The following is a 15479-nucleotide window of genomic DNA, read 5'->3' on the forward strand; positions in this document are numbered from 1 at the left end:
TTTGCAGAAAAGCACCTAGATGGTCCAGCAGTATCTCTAACTAAATATAAGCAAAGAAGAGATAATAATCTTCCCCACTAAATGTTTTGCTCTTTCTGACTTCCATTATTTGTCCTCAATGCCACAGATTTTCTCTCTCTATTGTTACTCTTATCCTCTGAGGTAAATAAAATCATAGACCTTAAAGCTAGAAGGGACTTTATGGCCATTTGGTTCAACTCTCTCATATTACAGATAAGGAAATTGAGGCCCAGAGAGAATAAGTAACTTTTCCACATTTGCAAAGCTGGGAAATCAGACTACTAGTATCTGAACTGGGATTTGCTGCATCCAAGTCTAGCACACCTCCTAGTAATGCAACACTGACTTTCTATCTATTAGCTGTTGTATGATAGGAAACAAGATGGGCTGGGTGAGGTATGACAGGAAGACAGACTCATTGTTTCACTTAATCATTAAGCACTTATTAAGTGCCTACTATGTGCCAGATGATATTAATCACTGGAGTTATAAAGCAATGCCAAAAGAAATTGGCTCCCAAGGAGCTCACAATCTAATGGAGGAGATAAATTGCAAACAATTGGGTACAAAAAGATATATTGGACAAATTGGAACTAATCAAAAAGGAGTAGATCATTCAGTGGGGGTCACAAAAGACTTCTCAAAGAAAATGGGATTTTAACTGAGAATTGAAGGAAGCCAAGAGGCAGAAATGAAGAGGCTGAGTATTCCTTGTGAGAATGAGGGATAGTGAAAATGTCCAAACTCTGGTGATAGGGTCTTCTTTGGGCAAGGACTTGGAGAAAGAAAGGGAATACAGTGTAAAAGGACAGGAAAGGTAGGGGGTCATCAAAATATGAAATGCGTTAAATGCCAAGGAAAGAATTGTATTTGTTCCTGGAAGTGATAGCCATTGAAGTTTGATGTTTATCCTTCATGTTCAAAGAAGATCACCATCATGCAAGTAATCTTTTGATTTGTGAGTGAACTGGATTTAAATGAGGCAAAGTCATCAGACTCATTGTCTTTTCAGAGTTGTCCAGTGGTATGACAAAAGTCTAGATGATTGGTGATGGTTTGTGAGGCAGTAGATGACATTGTCGTCTTTGATGTCTAACTAAGCTCTAAGCACTCCACAGAACCTGTTACAAATACCTTCATGGCTGCTGGAAGCAATTGTTTACCCCAGGGAAGTCTTCATATGATTGGGGCAGAGAGCCCACTAATACTTCTTTGGATTATTAGATGGGTAGTAGGGAGATGAAAGACACAGTCAAACACTGCAGGAGAAATGAAAGAAGGCTTCTACTATATTAGGTGGAGTCCATGTGGTATGAACAAGAATGATACAGAATGAGTAGTGTGGGTCATGGTCTGCAACATTGGAAAGTAACTTCTAATTAATGAGCTCACAGAGCTATTTAAGTATTTTGGGGGGTCTAGAGTCGTATTGGAGTCATTTACCTAACTCTAGGTCATTCTCTGACTTTTTTTCAAGTATTTTGATTCCTGGTTTACTTTGATTTTTTCTTTGATCCTCCCATTTCCTTCACCTTTTATGCTTAATCAGTCACTAAATCCTATCTACTTCATTTCAGAAATATCTTTTATTCCCCCTTTACTATATTCCTAAAACATGTACTATTGCATAAATGTCTTTAAAACAAAACAAAAACTTTTATTAATATATCTTGTTTTTACAAATTTCCTTTTCCCAAAATATCCTGCCCATCCCTTCTCAGTTCTACCAGGACATCCCCAGTAATAAAGAATAAAAAAGAGGAAAAAAAATGTATCAAAATCAACCAACCCATTACTGATGCTTGGCTTTGATTTCTTTTGTCATTTCCATTTACATTGTTATAGTAATTATATATGTATATTATTTTTCAGTTCTGATCATTTTACTCTTCATAAATTTGCTTCTCTGAATTCTTCATATTCATTGTTACTTATGACATAATAATATCCCATTACATCTGTGTTCATAAGTTATAATTTATTATCCATTCCCCAAATGATGAATTTCTATTTTCAGTTTCACTGCAATAATTCTTAACAGGTCTTCTCTTGTCTGTTCTCTCCTCCAATCTATCTCTCACAACTTTTTAGAGTTATTTCCCCTTTTTGCTCCAATTTAGCCATGCGATTCTTAGATAAAAATCTTTAGTGACTCCCACCAAAAGTTTATATTTTTCCTATTTGCATTCAAAGTCCTCCATCCTCTCTTTACAGCCTTAATTCATATTACTTACTTCTATGTTCATCATGAACCAGTGAACTTGCAGTTTTTTCTATCCCCTGAACATGTCACCCTTTTCCTCTGTATTTTTCTTTGCTTATACTCTTACTCAACACTGTTCTGTCCTCTTCATTTGCTAGTTTTTAATCTATCCTTTTTGTTTTTAATTTTTGCAGGGAAATGAGATTAAGAGAGCTGCCCAAGGTCACACAGCTAGGCAATTATTAAATGTCTGAGTTCAGATTTGAACTCTAGGGCCAGTGTTCTATCCACTGCACAACCTAGATGCCCCTAATCCATCCTTGATTGCTTAACTCAAGAGCAGCCTCCTCCATAAGACTTCTCAAGGTCTTTCTAATCACTTATTCCTGGTTAACACTCTAGCATATTGTGTAGCAAAGTAATTTATGTTGTTGTTTTATCCCCTTACTAGGAAGAAAACTCATAATGGGGACAGGGGCATCTTTTTTTAAATTTTATTTAAGGCAATGGGGTTAAGTTACTTGCCCAAGGTCACATAGCTAGACAATTATCAAGTGTCTGAACTCAGGTCTTCCTGATTCCAGGGCCAGTGCTCTATCCACTGCACCACCTAGCTTGCCCAAACTTTGCATCTTTCCCAATACTGACAGCATTGCCTTTCATATGACATAAACTTAACTAACTCATTGCTGAGTGGAATTACATCAAATCAAACTCCTGCCCAACACTAACTTTTGGCTTCATACTCTACAACTGTGCTCAGGTGCTACTTAATATAATGGTAAATTAAATTAAATTCAGAAATAATCAATTCAGTTCCTACTATGTGTCAGGCATTACTCTTGGTGCTAGGAATTCAAAGATAAAAATGAAACTACTCCTGCCCTTTTCCCCTAATACTCAGCTTCTTCAGGCCACAAGGAAACATATTTACCAAAAATAAAAACAAAGAAACAGCAACAAATTCACCGACACCCTCCCACTTATATTAAGAAACTTCTGAGTCTCAGCAAAATGGGATAACTTTGAATACTCACTGAATCAGATGAGCAAATATTTACTGAGGGTTTACTCTGTACAGAGGCACTCTACTAGCCACCCAGGGAGTTGAGAAAATCAATAACCCTGGTCTTAAATTCAAGAATTTTCTGTTCTATTTAGAAGATAGCAAGTGCACAAACTAATAATTCATATTTGTAGAGAATTTTATGCTTACAAGGCTCTTAATATACATTGTCTTATCTGATTATAACAGCAACCTTTTGAGGTAGCTAAAGGGGTATTTTCATCTCCATTTTACAGGTGGCGAAATAGGGACTCAGAAAGAAAAATTAGGTGTTTTATCTAGTCACATAGCTACTAAGAGGAGGGACTAAGACTAGAATTCAGATCTTTTTTTTATAATTTTTTTACTTTTTAAACTTCAATACAAAATAAGAAAAAATTGTCATGTGCACAGCAAAACTTGAGAGGATTCATAATGTAAAGCAAAAAATTTGCATTTCAAGTAAGTTTATATAATAAATACTATACATTGTGTTCAAAATTGTCCATATTTTCTTTGCTTCCTTGAAGGTTTTTTCCTGTTCTCTTCTATGCGTTGTTTACTTTATATTTCCCTCCCCAGCAAAAGACACAATTAAGTGTGGATATTTACATAAATATTTATATATAAATATATACATACACATATATGCATAAACACATATATATCCACATGTAGATATATATATATATATGTATATATATTTACACATACCAACATATATACAAATACATTTACACAAACCTATGCATAGACATATATTTGATAATATATATCTCTCATTTTCATTACATTCCTGAAAGCAGCATCACTCCTCTACTTTTCTTCCACTCATCACATTTGCCCTCCTCTTCCCTGATCTATTTCCCTTCTAGGCATTCTTCCCTTGCGCACCCTTCTGTGCTCCCTTCCCCAATGGTCCACAAGGCCTTCTTATATACCCCTTTATCCTGTTCCCTCACACCCATCTCAGTACCCTCCTCATCCCTTCCTCTTATTTCTTTTTTTTTTAGGTTTTTGCAAGGCAAATGGGGTTAAGTGACTTGCCCAATGCCACACAGCTAGGTGTCTGAGGCTGGATTTGAACTCAGGTACTTTTGACTTCAGGGCCCATGCTCTATCCACTGTGCCTCCTAGTTGCCCTTGATTCCATCTTTCTTTGAAAAACCAAATTACTAATAATAATATGGTTTACATTTCAACATATAAGTAGCAAACAATTTGTCCTCATTGAGTCCCTTTGATCTTGTATGTCAAATTTTCTATTAAGTTCAGATTTCTTTTGGAACAAAATCCTGAGAATCTGGCAATTCTTGAATAAACTATATTTTTGTTGTTGTTTAGAATGATGCTTAACTTTGCTGAGTATATTTCTAACCACAACCCCAGTTCTTTTGCTCTTCAATATATACTGTTCTAAGACCTGTGGTGTTTTAATGTAGCTACTGCTAGGTCTTCTATAATTCTAATTAAGGGCAGCCAGGGGTGGCTTGGAGTCAGGAGGATAGGAGTTCAAATGTGGTCTCAGACACTTGACACCTACTAGCTGTGTAATCCTGGACAAATCACTTAATCCTGATTGCCTCTCATTCAGGGGCATCTCCAGTCAATCCGATTCATATCTCGCCACTGGATCCAGATGGCTCTGGAGGAGAAAGCAAGGCTGGTGACTCCTCACTGAAAACCAATTCATATGTTTGTCATGGCAGCAACTCCCTGATGTTATTGTCTTCTTAAAGAATGAAGGACAATTCTAATTGTGGCTCCACTGCATTTTAATTGTTTTTTCCTTGTTGCTCTGAATATTTTCTCCTTAACCTGAGGGTTTTCGAATTTGACTGTGCTATTCCTGTCAGTTTGATCCCTTTCAGGTGGCAATAAAAGATATTTTTTTCTTTTTATACATTGCCCTCCTGTTCTATCATGTCAGAAAAATTTTCTTTTATTATTTCTTGTATTATTGTATAAAGATTCTTTTTTGGATCATAGCTTTCACATAGTCTGATAGCTCTTATGTTTTCTTTTCTTTATCTGTTCTCTAGATTGGTTTTCTTTTCTTATGAGGGATTTCACATTCTCTTCTATTTTTTCATTCTTTCTATTTTATTTTATTATTTCTTGGTTTCATTTAACTTCACTGTCTTCCCCTTGCCCAATTCTAGTTTTCAGGGAGTTATTTTCTTTCTTAAGATTCTGTATCGGGGGCGGAGCCAAGATGGTGACAAGAAGGGGTCAAGTCTTAGGAGCTCTCTGATAAAATTCATCAGCTAAGGACTCTAACTAAACTTTCGAGAGACAGAACCCACAAAGGGACCCAGTGAGGCAGTTTTCCTACTCAAGGTAACCTGGAAAAGAGCAGAAAGACTCTGCTCCCCAGGATCGGAGAGGCGGCCTGCCAGAGGGGTGGCCCACCAGAGCCAAAGAACTTCAGCCTCCCGGAGGCAGCCCCAGGGCGCTGGGAGTTTCAGCTCACAGCAGCAGGGGAGTCTCCTGAGCTGCACCCCGAGGAGCACAGGGCACAAAGTGGGGGAACAGTGGGGGACCTCTGCCAGAGCAAGCATGTGGAGCCCAGCCCTCAGGGCACACAGCAAGCAGCATGGTCTTACCCCAGCCCTGATCCAGGAAACAGAAGCAGGCAGAGCTGGTAAGCAGGAGCCCCCAGGGCATGAGCCCATTGAGCTGAGGGAGGGGAGTGAAGAGAGAGACTGCAGAGCTCTGTCCTCTGCTCCTGGAACAAGACTCTGGGGCTCTGACCACATTCAGATCCTGATCTCAGTCTAGGACCCCCCCATAGAACAGCAGGGTCCCCCCACCTCAGCCCCATGGCAGAGGGAGGTGCTTATGGTCATTCACAGACCAGGAGGGAGGACAGAGCCTCACACACTGAGACCCTTGTGGGAGTGTCACAAAAGCTCAGGAAGCACCCCAAACCAGGCCCAGGCTGGGAAAATGAGCAAGCAAAGAAACAAAAGGAAGACTATTGAGAAATATTTTGCAAATGAGCCCAAGAAGGATCAAAATACTCAGTCTGAAGATAAGGAAGCACAAGCTCCTGTATCTAAAGACTCCAAGAAAAACAGAAATTGGGCTCAGGCTATGACAGCTCAAAAAAGATTTTGAAAATCAAATGAGGGAGTTGGAAGAAAAACTGGGAAAAGAAAGGAGAGAGATGCAGGAAAAACATGAAAATGAAGTCAGCAGCTTAGTCAAGGAAATCCAAAAAATGCTGAAGAAAATAGCATGCTAAAAACCAGCTTAAGTCAAATGGATAAAACAGTTCAAAAAGTTATTGAGGAGAAGAATGCTTTAAAAAGCAAAATTGGCCAGATGGAAAAAGAGATAAGAAAACTCTGAGGAGAACAAATCCTTCAGACAAAGAATAGAATTCAGGGAGATTGATGAACTTAACAGAAATCAGGAATCAATACTTCAAAACAAAAAAAAATGAAAAATTAGAAGAAAATGTGAAATATGTCATTGAAAAAACAACTGATATGGAAAACAGACTGAGGAAAGATAATTTAAAAATTATTGGAATACCTGAAAGTCATGATCAGGAAAAGAGCCTTGACATAATTTTCAAAGAATTACTACAGGAAAATTGCCCTGATATTCTAGAAGCAGAGGGCAAAATAGAAATGGAGAGAATCCACCGATCCCCCCAAGAAAGAGATCCCAAAAAACCAACCCCTAGGAATATTATAGCCAAGTTCCAGAACTCCCAAGTCAAAGAGAAAATATTACAAGCAGCCAGAAGGACACAGTTCAAGTATCGTGCAGCTGCAGTCAGGATCACACAGGACTTAGCAGCAGCTACATTAGAAGCTTGTAGGACTTGGAATACAATATACCAGAAGGCAAAAGAGCTTAGAATGCAGCCAAGAATGAACTATCCAGCAAGGCTGAATATCCTCTTCCAGGGAAAAAGATGGACTTTCAATGAACCAGGGGAATTTCAAATGTTCCTTTTGGAATGACCAGAGCTGAACGGAAGGTTTGATCTTCAGATACAGGACTCAGGTGAAGCAGAGATTGGAGGAGAGGGGGGAAATATGAGGGACTTAATGAGGCTGAATTGCATGTATTCCTGCATAGAAAAATGACACTGATAATACTCATATGAACCTTCTCAGTTAATAGAGCAGGTAGAGAGAGCTTTTATAGTTGAAGCACAGGAGAAAGCTGAATTCAAAGATAAAACATGGTGTAAAAATGGAGTCAATAGAAAAAAAGGGAAATGGAATAGGAGAAAGAAAAAGGCAGGGGGGGGGGGATAGTCCAAGATATTTCACATAAGATTTGTTTTTTATTACAATGAGCTATTGCAATGATATGGAAGTGGGGAGGCAAGGGGGAATGAGGGAACCTTTGCTCTCATCAGAGATGGCTAGGAGAGGAAACAGCATATATACTCAATGGGGTATAGTCATCTGGAGTAAGAAGGAGAGGGGAGCAGGGGGAAGGGGTGGGGATGTGAATAAAGGAGGAGAGGATGGACCATGGGGGAAGAGTGGCCATATATAACACATTTTCTTTCTTACTTCTTGCAAGGGGCTGGGATTGGAAGGCCTGCCCAGGACCACAGGGCCAGGTGGAGTCTGGGCCTAAGGGGTGGTATGGGGGCTCAGGGCCTCTTGGCCCCAAGACCAGGGATCTGTCTGCTGTGCCACTCAGCGACCCTATAGCAAAGTCAGAGTGAAAGGAGAGAGAAAATAGAGTACATGGTAGTGGAGAAATAAGAAAGGAGGAAGTTGTGATCAGCAATGGCAATGGTGGAAAAATATGGAAATAACTTTTGTGATGGACTTATCATAAAGAATGAGATCCACCCATGACAGAGTTGTTGGTATTGGAACAAAGACTCAAGCACATTTTTTATTATTATTATTTGGGAGAGGGTGCAGGGCAAGTGGGGCTGGATGGCCTGCCTAGGGCCATATAGCAGGGTGATCTTTGGGTGTCTGGGGCCAGATTTGGACCCAGGTGCTCCTGGCTCAAGGGCCAATGCTCAATTATTACTATTTTATTTTATTTTGGGTCTTTTTTTTCTTTCTAGTTTTTTTTCGGGTGGCTTGCATGTCACATGCATGTCACATGGCTGGGTGATTGTTGGGTTTACGAGGCTGGATATGGACTCGGGTACTCATGGCTCCAGGGCTGGTGCCTTGTCCATTGTGCCACCTGGCCATAGCTATAATTATTACTATTACTTTTTTTATTTTAATTTTTTTCTCTCCCCTTTACTTTTTTTGCCCAAGGAAGTCTATCTATATTCATGGGGGAGGAGGGGTATTTTTTTACTTGTAAACAAGAATATTTTATTAATGTAAAAAAACATTTGTACAAAATTAGAATAAAAAATAAATTAAAAAAAAGATTCTGTATCTCCTTTCTAGTTGGTTAATTTTCTTTTCATAATGTTGCTTTGGTTAATTCTCTTTTCATAATCTTCTTGCTTTTTCTTAGATTGTTCTTATTTCTTCCCTCCATCTCTCATTTGGTTTTTGAAGTCTTTTTTGAGTTTCTCTATGAATTCTTTTTTGAGTGTGTAACCATTGGACATTACTCTTTGGAATTAGAGAGACTTTTTTGCTTCAATATCTTCCTCTGAAGATGAATCCCGATTTTCTTTATTCCCAATATAACTGTGTATGGTTGGGTTTTTTCTCCTTTGCCTGTTCATTAAAAAAAAAATAATGACTTGTTGTTATATATTCACCTCCAGTTCTGGGATGTGGGGGATGGTGTCTCTGGTCTCAGGAGTTTTGTTCAGGTTCCAATTTCTGCACTTCCTTTCCCCACACTTGGGGCTACTCCACCTGATCTTAATCTCTCTGAATCTTCCAGTGATTACACCTTCATTTCTGTCCTTTCACCTGGAACCAAGATCTAGAGCTCAATTTTCCTGTGAGAGTCTACAGTCAGGGAAGTTCTTGTTCCACTGCATCCACACTCACCAGGCATATGCTGATTCCTTCTTGCCCAGGTAGTATAGTTGGGTCTGATGTCCTTTTTCATAGGAGCTTCCCTCTCTTCCCTTCTCAGATCCCTGATCCCCCCACATTGTCCAAGAGTTGAGAATTCCTGAGACTAAGATGGAGGCTTTCAACCAACTTGACTGCCCCTAGGGCTTGTCTCTGTTTCAGGAAGTTACCCTGGAGGTGTTTGCACTTCAATCAGCAATCAGAACCTTGGTCCTGGAATCATTCTTCTGATCTTCTTCAGTTGACTCAGGAGGATCACAGTAGTGCTCCAACTCTTGATAGTTTTTGCTACACTACATTCCTGAGGTGGTTTTTTTGGCTTGTTTGTGGAGGAAATCTGGAGAACTTGAAATTTTCTGATCTATTCTGCCATCTTCCTGGAATTCTCTCCACAGGTCTATTTTTATAAGTCCAGTCTTTCCATCATTCTATGTTGTCAGCATAATCTATAACCATGAGTTAGAGTACAGTAACTGCAATTAAAGAGGTAAGAACAACTGGCTACTAGAATTCAGAAAGAGAGTGAACACTTTTCTGATTAAGAAGATCAGGGAAAGCTTAGTGGAGATGTCATTGTCTTTCTCTTAGTGTCTCCATAATTTGACTCTTTCACTCTGTATATCTATCTCTTTCTGCTTATCTCTTTGTTTTCTATTTGTCTCACCTTTTCTAAATCCTTCCTTAGCTTTCTTACTCCACTTTTTGTTTCTATATCTGATTGTTCCTCTAATTCTTTGTTTTATTCAATTTGTCTCTCTTTTACTTCCTTGATCTGTAAGAGAGACTCTCTGTTTTTTTCTTTCCCCTTTCTTTATCTCTCCTTTTGTCCCTTTCTTTTCATGCTTCTGTCTATTCTGTATCTTTGTTCTTTCCTTCCTTTTCATCTTTTGTTTCTGGTTCCATCTATTTCTGTCTCTGAACTTCTGACTTCATCTTTTCATGTCTTTCAGTTTCTTTCTTCTCTGTCTATCTTTCTGACTTACTATCTTAGTATATGAGTGACTCTCTTTTCCTTTCTATTTCCTCTCTCTTTGTTCCTTATTTTTTCTGCCCTATATATCTATCTTTCTTCTGCTGTTTCATTCACCATCTTTCTCTCTGTGTCTCTCCCTATTTGTCCCTACCATGATTTTTATCTCTGCATTAATCTTTCTTTCTTCTTATTTGATTTTTTTTCTATTGGGAATGAGTCTTTTCCTCTTTGTTTCTGTACTTTTTTCTGTCTCTATGACTATTCTTTCTCTCCATCTTGTTGACTGTCTCCATTCTTCTCTTTATATATCTATTTTCTCTCCATATTTCTGCTTTTGTCTTTGTCTATGCCTCTCATTGTCTGTATCTATTTGTCTTTCTCTCATAGACACACTCAGATTGTATGCTTCTTGAGAATAGGAACAATATCTCTTTCTTTTAACCTCAGAAGTCTACTGTAGTGCCCAATATATATACTAATTACTCAAACTCATTATACTGTAACTTTTGAAACTTCTGTGATTTAGAATTGCAAGGTGTTGTATACAGTCTGCATTTATAGCCTATGGATATATTAAATTTTCTCATAATGGGTATTCATTTCAGTTTTATTTGCCTTGGGACATTTCACCTTCTCATCTGCAATAGTCCTTTTGCTTGTTATAAACTTTGAAATAAGTATACAATGTGGGTCATTGTGCAATGCAGTTGTCATATTACATGTCACTCTAATGCTGGCTATGGAAGTCCAAAAAAACCTCTATAGTTAACTGAGTAGCATGTCCTGCTTGTTTGTTCCTGCTTTGGATATGGCTCTTCTTCCTCAAAGATGGTCTCTTTTCACTTACTACCATTAAAATACAACTGGTCATGTATAGGTCCCAAGAGACCAGGGATAGGATACCAGGCTTGGAGTCAGATGGACTTGAGTTCAAATTTGACTTCAATCACTTACTAGGTCTGTGACCCTAGGAAAATCACAACTTCTGCCCACTCCAGTTTTCTTAACTACAAAATAGGTAAAAAAATAACATCTAACTCCTAGAGTTATTGTGAGGATCAAATGGGGTAATATTAGTAACTTAATAAAAACTTATTTTCTTCCTTCTTCCACCTTGGGAAAATTTCCTTTGTCCTCTGTATTTTCCTTCTCCTAGGAAAGGTCTATTTCCTCTGTTTACCTTAGAATCCCCTCAGGGAGCATCATCTTAGGTCTTTGTGCTTCACATTTTTATGGAACATCTGTGTGATGTATACAAGTGTTTCTATCTCAATAATCCAAGATGCAGCTCAATTCAATGAAATACAATTATAGAATGTAACAACATTCCCTGCCCCACATGCAAATCTCCCCCACCAACACATACAATTCTTTTTTAAGTCTTGATTAAGTTCTTTGATATAAATACTTTAGAAATCTTTGCTTTGGAAGTGGGGCAGAGGTTGAAGCCAATAAGAAATGACCATCATCTGTGGGGACTCTTGAGGACATATAGAGAGGAGCAATTCATAAAAAGGCAAGAGGATTCTTCCTCTGACACATATACACTTTGAAGAACCATATTTGGAGCATCCTCTGGACCACAGTGTGGTTAACTAATATAAGGGACCATAAAAGGCCATGTGACCCAAGACAAGAAGTAGAAAAAAAGCCTGAAGTTATAATATGCTTGAAATATGAGAATTAGAAGAGGGTGACCCTTGTGGAGGGTGAAAGGAGGGGAATATGTTAAGTCTTCAATTTGAGGCCACATCTGATTTAGTGGCCTCTGAAGAAAAGTATTCACCACTGGCCTGGCCCCATAAAGGGCTGTCTTTATTATGAACAAAGCGAGGGAAGGTCACTGCGCCACATAAACCAGGCAGAGTGACATCAGATATCGACTGTAAGTGCTGGGAATTAATGACTGTTTGTTGACAGAGAGGCAGGAGCCAGGCAGCAGTCACCCCCCATATGCAGAAGACTGGAGGAAAACATTTCATTCTGACGTCTGCCAGCATAGCCCAGATAATCAGATTTCTCTTTGAGAATGTGGCTGAGGCATCAATAATAAAGAACTGATTTACCCTCCCAGATGTCTGAGAAAGACTTGGCCAGCCAAAGACCCTCTTTATATCCCTGCATTTAACACCATCGTCCTTATTTTTACCATTAGGCCCTGGGGCAGAGGTCTAGAGGACCTAAGACCTCAGAAAGATAGTAGATTAAACAGTTGTCAGTCATATACTCTCTTGATTCAATAAAAAAAAGTGACTTTCCCCTAGATAGAAGGATTGATCAGGGGACAAACAGTGTATATGTGTGTACTTACAGAATAGGGGAAAGTTAGTCTGAAGTTGTCTCGAATATGCTGAAGTGCTATACACTTTTGTCTATATACTTAAATCCATCCTATTCCCTACACAGAACTACATCATTCCTTCACCTTTCCTGAAAGTTTAGTATTTTTTAAGTCCCACTCCTCTTTTATTGTTTTTCTGGTTCAATTTGAATGTTTTCTCAACTTGCCCAATGTTCTCCTTTTATTTCATTTGTTTATTTATGTTTTGATTTGATTTTAAATGGAACTTAATCTAATACTCAAGGCAAAGAAGGAGACATTTTTAGACATGCTATTAGGAGGATATGTTTTGCTTAACTATGCATATATGACATGAAGAAGGGTTTTATTTTTTTTCTTTTGATTTGGTGGGGACTGGGGGAATGAGGGGAAGAGGAATTAACAATATAGTTATCAAGTCAGAAAAAAGGAAAGAAAAAATAAATAAAATAAAGTCACTGAAGAATTTTTAAAATGAGACTTTAAAAACTACAGGAAAGCTTAAGAGGAAACACAGACAAACAGGGCAGCTTTGAAAATAATGTTTTGGATTGGCTGAAGACTTGGCAGCAGCAAGTAGCAAATGGAGACAATTTGTTCAGAATGAATGTGTATAATCTCTGTTCTTTGCATAAGTAAACGCTCTTTTTACTTGGCAGTGACGTTTAGATTGGAAATTTTAATTTTTAAAAATGTTAAGAGGAGGTAACTTAGATCACTCCCTTTATTTCACAGGGAAGGAAAGTGGAAATGCAGAAGAATGATGATTGGTTCAAAACCACCCAGCTAGTAAGGGACAGAGCTGAAGCTAGAATCAAGGTGTTCTAATTGATGCTTAGATGCTCTTTCAACAGGGTGAAGCTGACTCTCTCAAGATTTCAGGGACAGTCAACATTATTTATTGCGTTTTTTGTAAGGCAATTGGTTTAAGTAACTTGCCCAAGGTTACACAGTTAGGCAATTATTAAGGTCAGATTTGAACTCAGATCCTCCTGACTCCAGAGTCAATGCTCTATCCACTGAGCTATCTAGCTGCCCAGGCAGTCAACTTTAGCTTAGTTTCTCCATACTTTAAGCAGCAGTTATGACTTCATCCTCAACACTCTTTCAACCAACTCATTCCTAAGGTCTCAAAAGATGTTTAATTTACCACTGAACAAGGATCTAGAGCTACCCATTCCCTTTCCCGGCCAAAACTGTAGGGTTCAGCACTTAATGTGATAACATTCAGATTAATATTGGGACATCCAAATATGAGAGTGCATATACCTATAGTTATAGAGTAAATAGCATCATGAGAACTTTCAAGAGCTACTGACCATAGGATTACAGGTTCATAGCTACAGGAGATCTTATAGGTTATCTTGTATCCTCTCATTTTATGGATAAGGATATTAAAGCTCAGAGAGGTGAAGTTCCTTACTAAAGTCACACAGTTAGTGGAATAGATAGAATTTGAATTCACAGCCTCTGTCTCTTTTCACCATAACTAAGCTCAGTTGGTAGAGGGATTTTTGTCATTGTGGTGATGGAGAATAAAGAAAACATAGGAAATATGGTTTGTGGATGCTTAGAATAATGCTTAGTTAGGTGTGACCAAAGCAGATTAAACACCCAGAAAGTCATTGTATAGAATTTTAGAGAAATAAGACAAGATGACTTGCTATCTACAATTACCCCTTTTAAAGGAATTTAGTACTTCATCCATAGTTTTCCTTTCTATTCTTACCCCTGCCTTCACATTGGCCTCCAAGTTCATTAGCCTCATAAGTTCCTATGACCTGTGTCTTCATATTTCAGTTATCCACTGAGTGATGAAACCCTTCACATATAACTCCATGTTTCCAAACTTTGACACTTTCTTTCAGTGACCAAAATCTCCATCCTTATCATTTTCCTTATCACTTTTAAATTCTTCAGTTACTCCTTTTTCTAATTCAACAAATTTGCCCTCAATTTTCTCACTTCTAAGTCTAAATAATAATAATGATAATAATAATAGCATCTAACTTCTTATATAGGTACTTAAGATTTTTAAAGCTCTCTCTTTATGTGAATTCACAAGAACCCCGGGAGGTAGGTACTATTGTTATGTCCATTTTGTAGATCCAGAAGTTGAAAAAGGTTAATTGATTTGAACAAAGTCACATAGCTAGTATCATAAGCAGGATTTGAACTCAAATCTTCTGAAATAGAGGGTCAACGTTTTATCTATGATACTCTACAGCTGACTCTATATTCTTGAAATACTTCAACTATGTGCTGTCTTCCTCTACCAATGCTCAAACCTAAGTTGCCCCCATTATTTGCTTTCTTTGCTCCTACTCCTGTACTAGTAAATGCTATCAGAAGAAGAAAATACACAAGTCATGGTCTCTAGCCACACCTCTGCCTTCACTGCTATATCTTTTATTCTGCTCCAATTAACTTTTGCAGTCCCCAGAATCCCTTTTCCAAACCTTCTCCTCTCTCCTTGGATGTCCTATGCAAGCCCCACACCCTTCCTCTTAACTGATCTTTGCTTCCTGCTTTATTAAGAAAACTTTTCCCATCTGTGGTGAGTTCTCTCATCTTCCATTATATCTAGGTTACATTTCATTGGTAATGGCATGGTATCAATGAGGGTCAAAAATGGCAGATCTAATCTTTTCCTACACTAGTCAGATAGTTTTCTTTGCACATACTAAATTCCCAGCTCTGCCTAGCTATATTAGATGCATGGTAACAAAGGGCAGCAGAAAGTACAAATCCATCCCTACTTTAGGAAAGAAATGCTTCAACAACTAATAGATCAAGAGAGCACATATGACTTAGGTCACATGTGCCCCTGCATCCTGGAGGAAGAATTACCATTCATTTTCACCTTAAGAAGAAAAGAAAAGATGATAATTTCTTAATGTAAAGAAATATGAGTGGTTAAAGGATCAGCAAAA

The 15479-nt window shown here is 38.2% G+C and overlaps 1 long non-coding RNA gene across 1 annotated transcript in view; it reads right to left on the reverse strand.

Moving 5' to 3' along the window:
• The window catches only part of LOC141489625 (uncharacterized), a 177681-nt gene that overhangs the window by 81861 nt on the left and 80341 nt on the right, over positions 1 to 15479 (reverse strand). The gene's annotated exons all lie outside the window — the stretch shown is intronic.

This window comes from Macrotis lagotis, chromosome 5, assembly GCF_037893015.1.
Source record: "Macrotis lagotis isolate mMagLag1 chromosome 5, bilby.v1.9.chrom.fasta, whole genome shotgun sequence".
In the NCBI taxonomy this organism is placed as follows: Eukaryota; Metazoa; Chordata; class Mammalia; order Peramelemorphia; family Peramelidae; genus Macrotis; species Macrotis lagotis.